General features: G+C 27.7%; 1 pseudogene; it reads right to left on the bottom strand.

Annotated features, from left to right (window-relative positions):
* Positions 1-10,513: 10,513 nt before the first annotated feature.
* Positions 10,514-10,634, bottom strand: LOC132937686 (5S ribosomal RNA; annotated as a pseudogene).
* Between the last annotated feature and the right edge of the window lie 1,646 nt (positions 10,635-12,280).

Below are 12,280 nucleotides of genomic sequence, written 5' to 3'. Positions count from 1 at the left end.
TAGTTTTTAATATTATACAAAAAAAATACGGACACATAGGTAAACGACCAATATTGAATACACGCAGATCCATCCAAAGATGACTAGCTTCGTCAAAATTTAAATTTTAAATGCTTATGAAAAAATATTGTAACTACTTATATGTAACCAGTTCTGGCACAGTTAAAATAAAATTTTACACATTATAATACAAAATTGTACCTGCGACGGTCATAATATTATGTTTCTAAGCAAATGACGGCGGCGCACGCGTCCGTGTTATCATAACTGCGCTGTCTCACGATGTCCTTTACAACTATATTAATTATTATATATATAGTTATATAGAAAATAATATAAGAATGGATAGGCCACCAGTATCTATAACGCGAGAATGAACATTTTGATATTTAGGACAATACAGGGTTTCAAACTTCAAAGGTATACCTACTTATCAATTAAATGACAAATAAAATCAATGATAAAACTGCTTGCTAACATTATAAAAGCATGCAGCCTGTCTTTCATGCACATTCCGCACAACGGCTTACTTTTTAGTTAATATAGGCGAGTAGCCTATTCATTCTTATCTTATCTATGTTCACACACACCCACCCAAACGGCGACTAACCAGATACAAGAAGCATTTATTTGTCTCTAATCTATAATGTAAGGCTCGAGTATTTTTTTTTATTAATTTATTTGTAATAAAATGTTTATACCATATTTCAACTAATTATAATAGTAATATTGACAACTATAAATAAACAAAAAAGTATTCTTTTTCGTGAGCTAAATGAAAAGCCACGTTTGAGATATACCATTTACTATTTAAATAGATATAAGTATAGGGATTGAAAAAATAAACTATAAACACCATTTATGTTTCAAGGAAGATTCCTTGAAATATTGGTATAACTTTTTATTAGAATCGGTCTAGTAGTTTTTGAGTCTACAAACTTCGGACAAACAAACGCGGGTTAAAATATAGTTTTCAAATTTCAAAATTATAAATTTAAATTATTATATCTGATCAATTATAATATTATATGTATAACCTGTGGCAACATGTGTATATACTATATGATATAAATGATAATTTATATATCATATATATATATGAGATATATGTCCCGTCGTTCAGTATAATTTTTGTAGTTCCTATATTCAAAAATTGTTTTTACATTACATCGAGCAAACGGAAAGATTTATCAATAAAAGAAAAAATGGTTCACTATATTTTGATAAAATAGAAAAATGATCGCAAAGAAAAGCCACATTAATTTTGAAAACTTCTCAGCTATAAATCTTACTCAAATTTATGAAAAATGAAAACGAATTTGCACCTTTCCGAAAACGAAAACGGAAAATCACATATAGGCGTTGGCCTTAAAAAAACATAGATATACCTTAAGAAAAAAATAATTAATTTTTAACATTTGTTTTGTTTGAATGGACAATTAAGGTGCCAATTCCCCAATTCATTGGCGTCATTTTGGAAGGGGCAAGGGGAGCATTGTCACTGTCTGATTTTAAAAGCAGCCCGATGTGTCGTTGCCCGGTTGTTTTCGATTAATCATATTATTATACTTTATTAGCGCAAAAACATACTTTTATGTATAGGAAAATATTATATTATGTAGGTTGTAACCAATTTTTGTCACAATGGTGAATTGGTAATTATTAATTAATAGTTGGAATATAATATAGACGCATATGCGTTGACGTGCATGAAAGTTGGTAATAGTACCTAAATGTGTGTCTTATGAAGGAAAATAAACATAATATGTTCTTTCGAGCGGTCACCTGTTGTTTTATAAAATACCTATGTTGGGCTGGTCAAAAATGTTGCTCTATTAAAAACTAAAATGACGCCACTGTGCATCCAATTTTAAGAATACTAATACGTAGATGTGAGTAGTTTATTTTTATTCGTTTCTATGGTGATAAACAAAGTGTCAAAACGTTAGAAATAAAAATTTCATTTTTAGCGGTTTTTTGTAATTTGTCGGTGGTTTATCCCATGGCATTTAATAACTATTGATAAAATCGAAAAATGACCTCTCTAAAGTACCATCTTGATCCAATTTTCGAAAAGATAAGATACGATATGTTGAAATCGAAGCACTCCTTCTGGTAGAAGTTTTGTATACAGGATAAAAAAAATAAACACCATTGTAAAACCACTCCACTCAGAATCTAAAATGCAGCTTCATTTAAGTTAGAAATTAGAATACCTAATTGTATTTTACAACGCCACTAAGGATACTGAATTATAATACGTCACAACGGATTAAAGGGCCTCGCTATGGCTTTTATTTAAAGGGAATCAACAGACAATTACTAATCTCGTCGTCGCAGATATAGGCATCTATATAATATAGTATTGTCTTAGTCATAAAATATGATTATTATTTATTTACAGTACTCGGGACTTGTCACTTATATAATTTGCTTATTTTTACGGTTATTGACATAAAATGTGGCAGAGTGCTATGGAAGTGTATGTAATATTACAACACGTTCAATTATGGAGTTTTTTTTTTGCTATTTTCAACGATTTTTGAAAAATAAGCTTATTTCCAGTTTTTCTAATTATTTTTGCTTTTTTGCATATCCCTGCTTAATTGTGATTTATGATGACACACGCCCCTAAAAAAAACCTAGATATTTTAGTTAATTTCTGTTCTTTTTGTTTTTACTTAAGGTAAAGTTATAATCTATTCCCCGTAAGTTGACCCACTTATTTTTTGCGCATGCAGTGTATTTGATGTATTGAAAATGTTCTGACAATATTATAGTTCACTATGTATACACCATGGTGTTTCGCGACGTGAAACTGTATAACCACAGTGAGCTATATTGTCACAACGTATTCACCAGACTCTTGCGTGAGTAAAAAAAAAGTGGCTCAACTTACGGGAAATAGAGTATAGAACTAAACATAATTGTTCTCCTGCATGACCCATAAAGTCATAACTATATAAGCTATTATTATTATATATTTTATATTTTTATACATCATGCATGTTGCATGTATCACGTAGTCATGTAGATTATTAATCAATTTTATAATTCTTGCACGTTAATAAGTTATGACTTATGAGTTATAATTATTGTTATAGGCTGTAGCATCGATAGATTTTTTTTTGGCGGAGGGGTATTAATTTATTTTATATTTTATTTATAGTTACTAAGTAGATTAAAATTTACATTTATTCATAAACAAAATGAAATTATAATAGATAGGGCAAGGGTCGGATATAGATTTGTGGACACCTATAAGATTGACAAACTTATCGCAAAAGGTACTTATTTTGTGGGGGTCTCTAGCTTATTAATCTAATTTATCTTATCTATCTTATTTTTAATCTTGTAGGGGCCCCGGGGCGTGAGACCCCCTGCCTACAATAGTTCTATAGGTACTATAGGATTTATGATTATGTAATAAATAACCATAAGTAGGTAAATATTGTACGTTTATACTTGTTAAACCCATATCTTGGTCTTTGAAAAAGTAACGCATAAGTACAGTTTACAAAATACATTATATTATATTTTCGTTGAGAGTAAACTATTTCGCTAATCTCCAAGGTGACCTCATGAAACTGAAATCTGACGTTGGCAGTGTCGTAAAAATATATAGGTATGCAGATTGCAGAGTGTACATCACAGGACCTTATAAGGTCTAATGATTGATATTAAAATATTAAAATATAAAATACTTTTTTATTGATTTTTCAATGAAACCAATGTTATTTAGTATATAGGTATATACTAATTTACTATTACTGTAACTATTACTGTCCAAAAACAGAACACAGTAACTACCACTTTTAATATTTTGCAGGAGAGTTAGTTTACTAAACTGATAATTTTTGTTTATAATTTTTGATAACGTGGTATAGGAATTTTTTATGTAATAATTTAGATAGTGTGTTTTGGATATTGAAAAAACCTTTTTATACAAAGACTATGGTAGTTACTTGTTACTAAATCATAAGCTTAAGGCGCATTCACAGCTACGTCGTGTGTCGTGTCGTGCGAGGGCTTGGTTATTATATGGTTACAACTGGTAACCAATATGGTTTAAAAGATGAGCAGTAGTAAATTCTTGGTTGCACCTTGGTTATTACATGATACCAAACAAGTAATATCCAATCACAATACGATTTGATCGACATGACACGACACACGATGCAGCTGTGAATCCGGCTTAATGGTAATATTGCAAAGAGGTTGGAATAAAAAAAATCAGAAATTTAACAAGGAACATATTCATTATGTAAAAAAGTCAGTTTTTCGTTTTTGGGCATCCGTGTTGTCTATAGCCCTATCTAAATTATTAAGAAGTGTAAATATAGATTTTCGCCCATATTTTCATGTTATTATACTATATTACACTATACGTCTATACACATTACACATTAGTTGTTCACTGATTATTCCTAATGATTATTTTGAAACTTGACTGTTGTAATAATTTGTTATTTTTGTAAAAGCACTTTCAAATTTGTCCATTTCTTTTTTTTATAAAACGGAATTTGTGACCACTGTTTTTTTCTTTTTGTGGTCCATGAAATAAAATAGTAACATTTTACGTTAGAAATACAATAAGTAAACTATGCAACACAAATATGTATACCTAATTTAGTTCCACTAATTATATATTTCATCGTATTCAAATAATATTAATTTTAAGCCAATTAAAAACAATAATACATGGTTACACATTTTTTATAAGCTTTAGCCAGTACCTACTGGGGATGTTGAGTTCAGCATTTACATAATTAAAATATATTGCATAATACCTACAACTAGAATATATTATATACATACTTAAGGACATTTTTTTGATTGCCACTAGTTGAGAAACACTGGTCTAGAGTCTAGTCTCATTATAGTTATACATTGTTGATTGTACGACGTCTGATAACATATCGAGTGTATTTAATATGCAATATTTAATATGATTTGTATATAATAATATAATTAAGAAGTTTCAAGCACCCACGAATTATATTTTTAAATTATAACACAAAACTAAAACCGTTCTTCTTCGTTTAAACATTTAATTTCGTCCAAAATTGAAATTCAAATAAAAATAGAAAACTCTGTTTATTTTTTAGATGTTTTGGTTACAGTATGACCTATTTACGTGGAACCTAATTTTACATTTTTAATCCTTAGCCATAAAAACTGGACATTTTATACGTTTTTAACTGAAAAATAATTTGTACATTTTCAATACAATAAATGTTGTTGAAATTTGAACTTCAAATGCTTATAAAGAAAATCTTGCCTATGTATTCTTAATATTTTGAAACTGATATTGCAACAATGTGTGAGGAATCTTGTATTAAATTTTCAAGGTTTTTGACCCAACAAATAACATTTAGTTGATATTTAAAGAAAGAAAAGGTGGATAAGTGGATGTCGCTATGCTGTAAAGTAGGTTACAAGTGGGTTACTGTAACGGATGGTGTTAAATTTGAATTCAATGATATAATATCATTGTATAAGAAAAACGATTCTGAGCGAAAACGGTCAGTCAGCCTATGATATTACCAAGTATATTTGATGATATTATTGTGAATAAAGTAATTTATATATATTATAACCTATTTACGTGGAGCCTTATTTTAAATTTTCAATCCTTAGCTATAAAAATTGAACATTTTATAAATTTTTAACTACAAAATAATTATTAAATTATAAATTTGATAAATTTTGTCAAAATTTGAATTTGAAATGCTTATAAAAAAAATTGTGCATATGTATTTTTAATATTTTTCAACTGCTATTGTAACAATATATCAGAAGCCTTGCATTACATTTTCACCCTTTTTTACACAACAAATAAAATTTTATTTTTAGAAAAAAAACTAAAAAAATTGAAAACTGACAATGTCCGTAAACAGCTCAAAAAGAGTCAAATTATTTTCAAAATGTTATCCTGTATAGAAAATGCTAATACAAACATTCAGTGAAATTTTCAAGTACCTACAGTCATTCGTTTTTTAAAGACAACAAAATAAGAAAATTGTTACATGAGATATCGAGTGAATATCTAATGTTGTAAAAATATGAATTTCAAACGCTCATTAAAATTTAATTTGACGTTCTTGTAGACATTTTTTTTTTTTGATAAAGGCAGACAAACTTATGGATAATCTTGTATTACATGTTCAAATTTTAAATTTAAACAGAAATATTTTTATGAATTCTCAACTCAAAATAATTTGCTAATTTTCGTGATTTTTCCGTATTTTATCAATATTTGAACTTTAAATGCTTATAAATAAAAACTGTGACTAAGGATTTTTAATTTTTTTTATCTGCCTTTGAAACAATAACCTAGGAGCCTTCTATTAAATTTTCAAGCTTTTTTACTCAACAGATAAAATTTTATTGATATTTATAGAAAAAAAAACTAAAAAAATTGAAAACTGACAATGGCCGTAAACAGCTCAAAAAGAGTCAAAATATTTTGTAAATTTTATGGTGTATAGAAAATGCTAATATAAACATTCAGTCAAAATTTCATGTCCCTACGGTCATTTATTTTAGAGTTACACCAAAAACCAAAATCGATTTTCTCGAAAACAGATTTTGCGTAAAAATTCCCGTTTTTCCTTAATTTTTCTTTTGTTTTTCACGTCGCTTGTGAAAACTACTGGGAAATTTTTACTTTTGACCCCCCAAAGTACCAACTAGATTCACTTTCCTATCAGAAAAGTTACTATTGAAGAAAATCCAAGCACTTTTACTGTCCTAAAAGGTGATGACAGACACAAAAATAAAAAAAAAAATAAAAAATAAAAAAAAAACACACATCATTGTAGAATCAATACATTCATCGCTTCGCTCAGAATCTAAAACTAAAAAAATTGAAAACTAACAATGTCCGTAAACAGCTCAAAAAGAGTCAAAATATTTACAAAATGTTATGGTGTATAGAAAATGCTAATATAAACATTCAGTCAAAATTTCATGTCCCAACGGGAATTTGGTTTAGAGTTACACCAAAAACCAAAATCGATTTTGCGTAAAAATTCCTGTTTTTCCTTAATTTTTCTTTTGTTTTTCACGTCGCTTTTGAAAACTACTGGGACTTTTACTTTTGACCCCCCAAAGTACCAACTAGATTCACTTTCCCATCAGAAAAGTTATTGTTGAAGAAAATCCAAGCACTTTTACTCTCCTAAAAGGTGATGACAGACACAAAAACAAAAAAAATTAAAAAAATTTAAAAAAATTAAAACTTAAAAATAACACACATCATTGTAAAATCAATACATTCATCGTTCCACTCAGAATCTATTACCTTATATGATTTCTCTATTTATAAATGGTTTTTTAGATTCTGAGCGAAGCGATGAATGTATTGATTTTACAATGATGTGTGTTTTTTTTTTTATTTTAGATTCTGAGTGAAGCGATGAATGTATTGATTCTACAATGATGTGTGTTTTTTTTTTTTTTTTTTATTTTTGTGTCTGTCATCACCTTTTAGGACAGTAAAAGTGCTTGGATTTTCTTCAATAGTATTTTTTCTGATAGGAAAGTGAATCTAGTTGGTACTTTGGGGATCAAAAGTAAAAATTTCCCAGTAGTTTTCACAAGCGACGTGAAAAACGAAAGAAAAATTAAGGAAAAACGGGAATTTTTACGCAAAATCTGTTTTCGAGAAAATCAATTTTGGTTTTTGGTGTAACTCTAAAACAAATGACCGTAGGGACATAAAATTTTGACTGAATGTTTATATTAGCATTTTCTATACACCATAAAATTTTGAAAATATTTTGACTCTTTTTGAGCTGTTTACGGCCATTGTCAGTTTTCAATTTTTTTAGTTTTTTTTTCTATAAATATCAATAAAATTTTATCTGTTGAGTAAAAAGCTTGAAAATTTAATAGAAGGCTCCTAGGCAGTGTTGTGCAAAGATAACTAAAAAATTATCTAGATAAGATAATAGATAATTCATTGAATATTTATCTAGATAAGATAATAGATAATACTTAAAATATTTATCTAGATAATAGATAAAAGATAACCACATTTATCTAGATAAAAAACAGATAATTGAAAAAAACTTACATAATTTAAAGCTTGCATTTGTAAAATGGCAATTTCGTTATAAATGAAATAATATAAAGTTTGTTCTCTTTTTTCTATTATTTGCACTTTTCTCTAATATTTTCTAAGTACATTTAGGATGCAAACTTAGGCTAATAATCACTGTAATCAAAGCCTTTGAATTAAAAAAATAATAATAATAAAGTATAAGATTATGATTTATTTTACTATTGGAGACACAAAATAAGTAAAATCTGCTTTTTTTTGTTTATTACTTAATACCTAACTATAATTTATAAAAACAAAACATAATCACTATATAGTAAAACTTTTTCTTTTTAAAAGTATTTTATTTATAATCATTAATCAGTTAATAATACCTTATATTAAAATTCAAAATGATAACTAAACAATAACTGAATAAAAATTATCATGTTAATAATTAACAAAATAGTTAAATTTTTCAAAATAGTCGACGTGTAAATATTTACAATTATTATAACTTGAAAATAAAATCGAATAAAAATAGCAAAACAAACTTAGAAAATTTATTTCTCACAAAAAAAATTATCTAGATAATTTTTCTCAGATAACTATTTTATTTATCTAGATAAGATAAAAAGATAGTGTATATTTATTTTATCTAGATAAGATAAAAAGATAAATATTTTTATCTAGATAACTTATCTAGATAAAATTATCTAGATAATGCACAACACTGCTCCTAGGTTATTTTTTCAAAGGCAGATGAAAAAAATTAAAAATCCTTAGTCACAGTTTTTAATTATAGGTAAGCATTTAAAGTTCAAATGTTGACAAAATACGGAAAAATCACGAAAAATAGCAAATTATTTTGATGAGAATTCATAAAAATTTTTTTTTTTAAATCTAAGATTTGAAAATGTAATATAAGATTACTCATAAGTTTGTCTACCTTTATCAAAAAAAAAATGTCTAGAAGAAACTTTTATTTTTATGAGCGTCTGAAATTTATATTTTTACAACATTTGATATTTACTCGATTTCTCATGTAACAATTTTATTATTTTATTGTAATTAAAAAACGAATGACTGTAGATACTTGAAAATTTCACTGAATGTTTATATTAGCATTTTCTATACACCATAAAATGTTGAAAATATTTTGACTCTTTTTGAGCTGTTTACGGACATTGTCAGTTTTCAATTTTTTTAGTTTTTTTTCTATAAATATCAATAAATTTTTATTTGTTGGGTTAAAAAGCATGAAAATTTAATATAAGGCTCCTGATATATCGTTTTAATAGCAGTTGAAAAATATTAAAAATACATAGGCACAATTTTTTTTTATAAGCATTTAAAGTTCAAATTTTGACAACAATTATCAAATTTATAATTTATTAATTATTTTGTGGTTAAAAATTTATAAATTTATAAATTTTTAACTTTTATGGCTAAGGATTGAAAATTTAAAACAAGGCTCCACGTAAATAGGTTATAATATATATAAATTACTTTATTCACAATAATATCATCATATATACTTGGTAAAATCATAGGCTGACTGACCGTTTTCGCTCAGAATCGTTTTTCTTATACAATGATATTATATCATTGAATTCAAATTTAACACCATCCATTACAGTGACCCACTTGTAACCTACTGTACAGCAGAGCGACATCCACTTATCCACCTTTTTTTTATTTGAAATGTTAGGAAACATAAAATCGTTTCTACTGAAAAATCAGTATTTTGGCAATAGTACGTTTTGGGTTTCCACCCCTCAAATGCTTTATTATAAAGCAAAAACACGAGTCCGTAAACAGCTCAAAATATTTGGAAAATGTTATGGTGTATAGAAAATGCTAATATAAACATTCAGACAAAATTTCATGTACCTACGGTTATTGGTAATAGAGTTGCACCAAAAACCAAAATCGATTTTCTCAAAAACAGATTTTGCGTTAAAATTCCCGTTTTTTCTAAATTTTTCTTTGGTTTTTCACGTCGCGTTTGAAAACTACTGAGACATTTTTCTTTTGACCCCCCAAAAGTATGACAGACACAAAAAAAAATTTAAAAAAATTAAAAAAATTAAAAAAAAACACACACATCATTTAAAATCAATTCATTCATCTCTTCGCTCAGAATCTTAAATATTACAAAATGTTTAGATTAATACATTTTAAGCTATTTCCTAATTATACCCCAATTCTATAGGTACACACCGTAAATTACTACGGTAATTAGGTAAGTAGGTTCATGATATAAAAATATGCTATATTATAATAATAATAACCATATATTATATATTGTTTGTGATGACAAACACAAAAAAAAACACACATCATTGTAAAATTAATACATTCAGAATCTAAAACTTATAAGCTTTATACTTTTATGATAAAAATATCTAAAGTAGTATAGGTAATAATTAATTAGTATTATAATATAATGTGAAAATAAAAGAAAAATGCCAACGGCACGTAGTGTTTTCCCAAGCGGTCACCCATCCAAGTACTAACTACGCCCGACGTTGCTTAACTTGAGTGATTGGACGAGAACTGGTGTATTCAACGTGGTATGGTCGTTGGCGAAAATTTATGTATCTGACTGCATATTATAATAATATTATGTGTCTGATACCGGCAAAGATGTAAATTAAGGAATTAACGTAAATGACTAGTCATTATTCAATAACGATAATATATTCGATCAAATTAGACAGTAGGTATACGATATTGATTATTAACTAGGAAATAATGCTATAATGTAATAACGTCCATTATTTTCAGGCAATGATGCATTTAGAAATATTTCCTAGGTAATGACGATAACTCCGGGCTTTTTCAGACATAATTGATAAAAATGTTTAATCAATATTTAAATCAAAAATCTATTGTAAACATTAGGTACCTACATAAAAATCATTATTGTATAAACCTTTATAGATTAAAATACAAATTGTATGTTTCTATGGGATACAATCATAATGGTGCACAAACGTATAAAGTTGTTATATTTAAATTTATAAATATCAACTATTGATCTCAGTATCTCAGTATAGGTACATGTTAATTACGTTATATAAATTCAATATTTTCACTTTTTGAGCATTTGACATTTTAGGTTCTAAGCGTTTGAATAAATATATTGGTTTTACAATGATGTGTGTGTTTTCTTCTGTGTGATCATCAACTTTTAGGGTAGTAAAAATGCTCCGATTTACTATAGTAAACTATATACTTACGACGCATCTTTTCTGATATATGTACCTAAGTGAATAAAGTTATTGCATTCCGGAGGTCAAAATTGAAAATTCTCAGTATTTTTCGAAATTTTCAAATGGGGGAGGGGAAAATTCTGCAGCCCTCAAATGAAGCCACTGATAAATAACTACTATAATATTATACAATTTACAATTATACATTAGGTATATAGGTACTAGGTACCTATATATCATGGCTAGCTTATACCCTAGCTTATATGAGAGGATGACTTCTATCTGATAGCTAACCAAGTGCGCCCGCAGGATAAAATCCCACCCGGGGCAAGATAAAAATTATTTATAATCTAATATTAGTTATAGCGATATTAATATTAAAGTGTATGCAGTTAAAATTCCCAGGGGGGGGGGAGGGGGGGGGGGGGCAATGGCCCCCTTGCCCCCCCCCCCTGCAGGCGCCAATGTAGCTAACTAATCATTGAAGTAGGTTGAATATTATGATGGTACCGACTTAAAACGACTAGTATTATTATAATTTATAGGCTAATTATATAATAGTTAGAAATGAGTAGTGGTACTGGAGAAAAAGGCGTGGCAAGCCGCGTGCCGAACAGCCAATACTGCTGACTGTAATCTAAACAATGAATAATGCTTAAAGAATATAGTGATGGCCGAGATGACTGTGCCGAGAACATTGCAACTTAATAATTATATTATAAGGACGGTGTTCGTGAAAAAAGGAATATGTCAATATTTTTATAAAGAAAAAAATATAAGATAACTACATTTATTTTGTACATAATTGTATGCCGGTACGGCTTTAATACCATTATAATACCAAACTTTATTATCTATATAATCTATATTATTAATAAATTAAAACCTACGCTACCTACGCTATCTGCCGACAACGCAATGCCCACTTTGTTCAAGTCGTTTTTTGTAATAAATATTATTAAAATATAATAATATGCTAGGTACCTACCTACAAAATTTACTAGAATAGTACTTCGTG

The sequence above is a fragment of the Metopolophium dirhodum genome, chromosome 1, assembly GCF_019925205.1.
Source record: "Metopolophium dirhodum isolate CAU chromosome 1, ASM1992520v1, whole genome shotgun sequence".
Taxonomy (NCBI): Eukaryota; Metazoa; Arthropoda; class Insecta; order Hemiptera; family Aphididae; genus Metopolophium; species Metopolophium dirhodum.
Note: the sequence above shows the minus strand (reverse complement) of the source record. Positions and strands in the feature narration are given on the sequence as shown.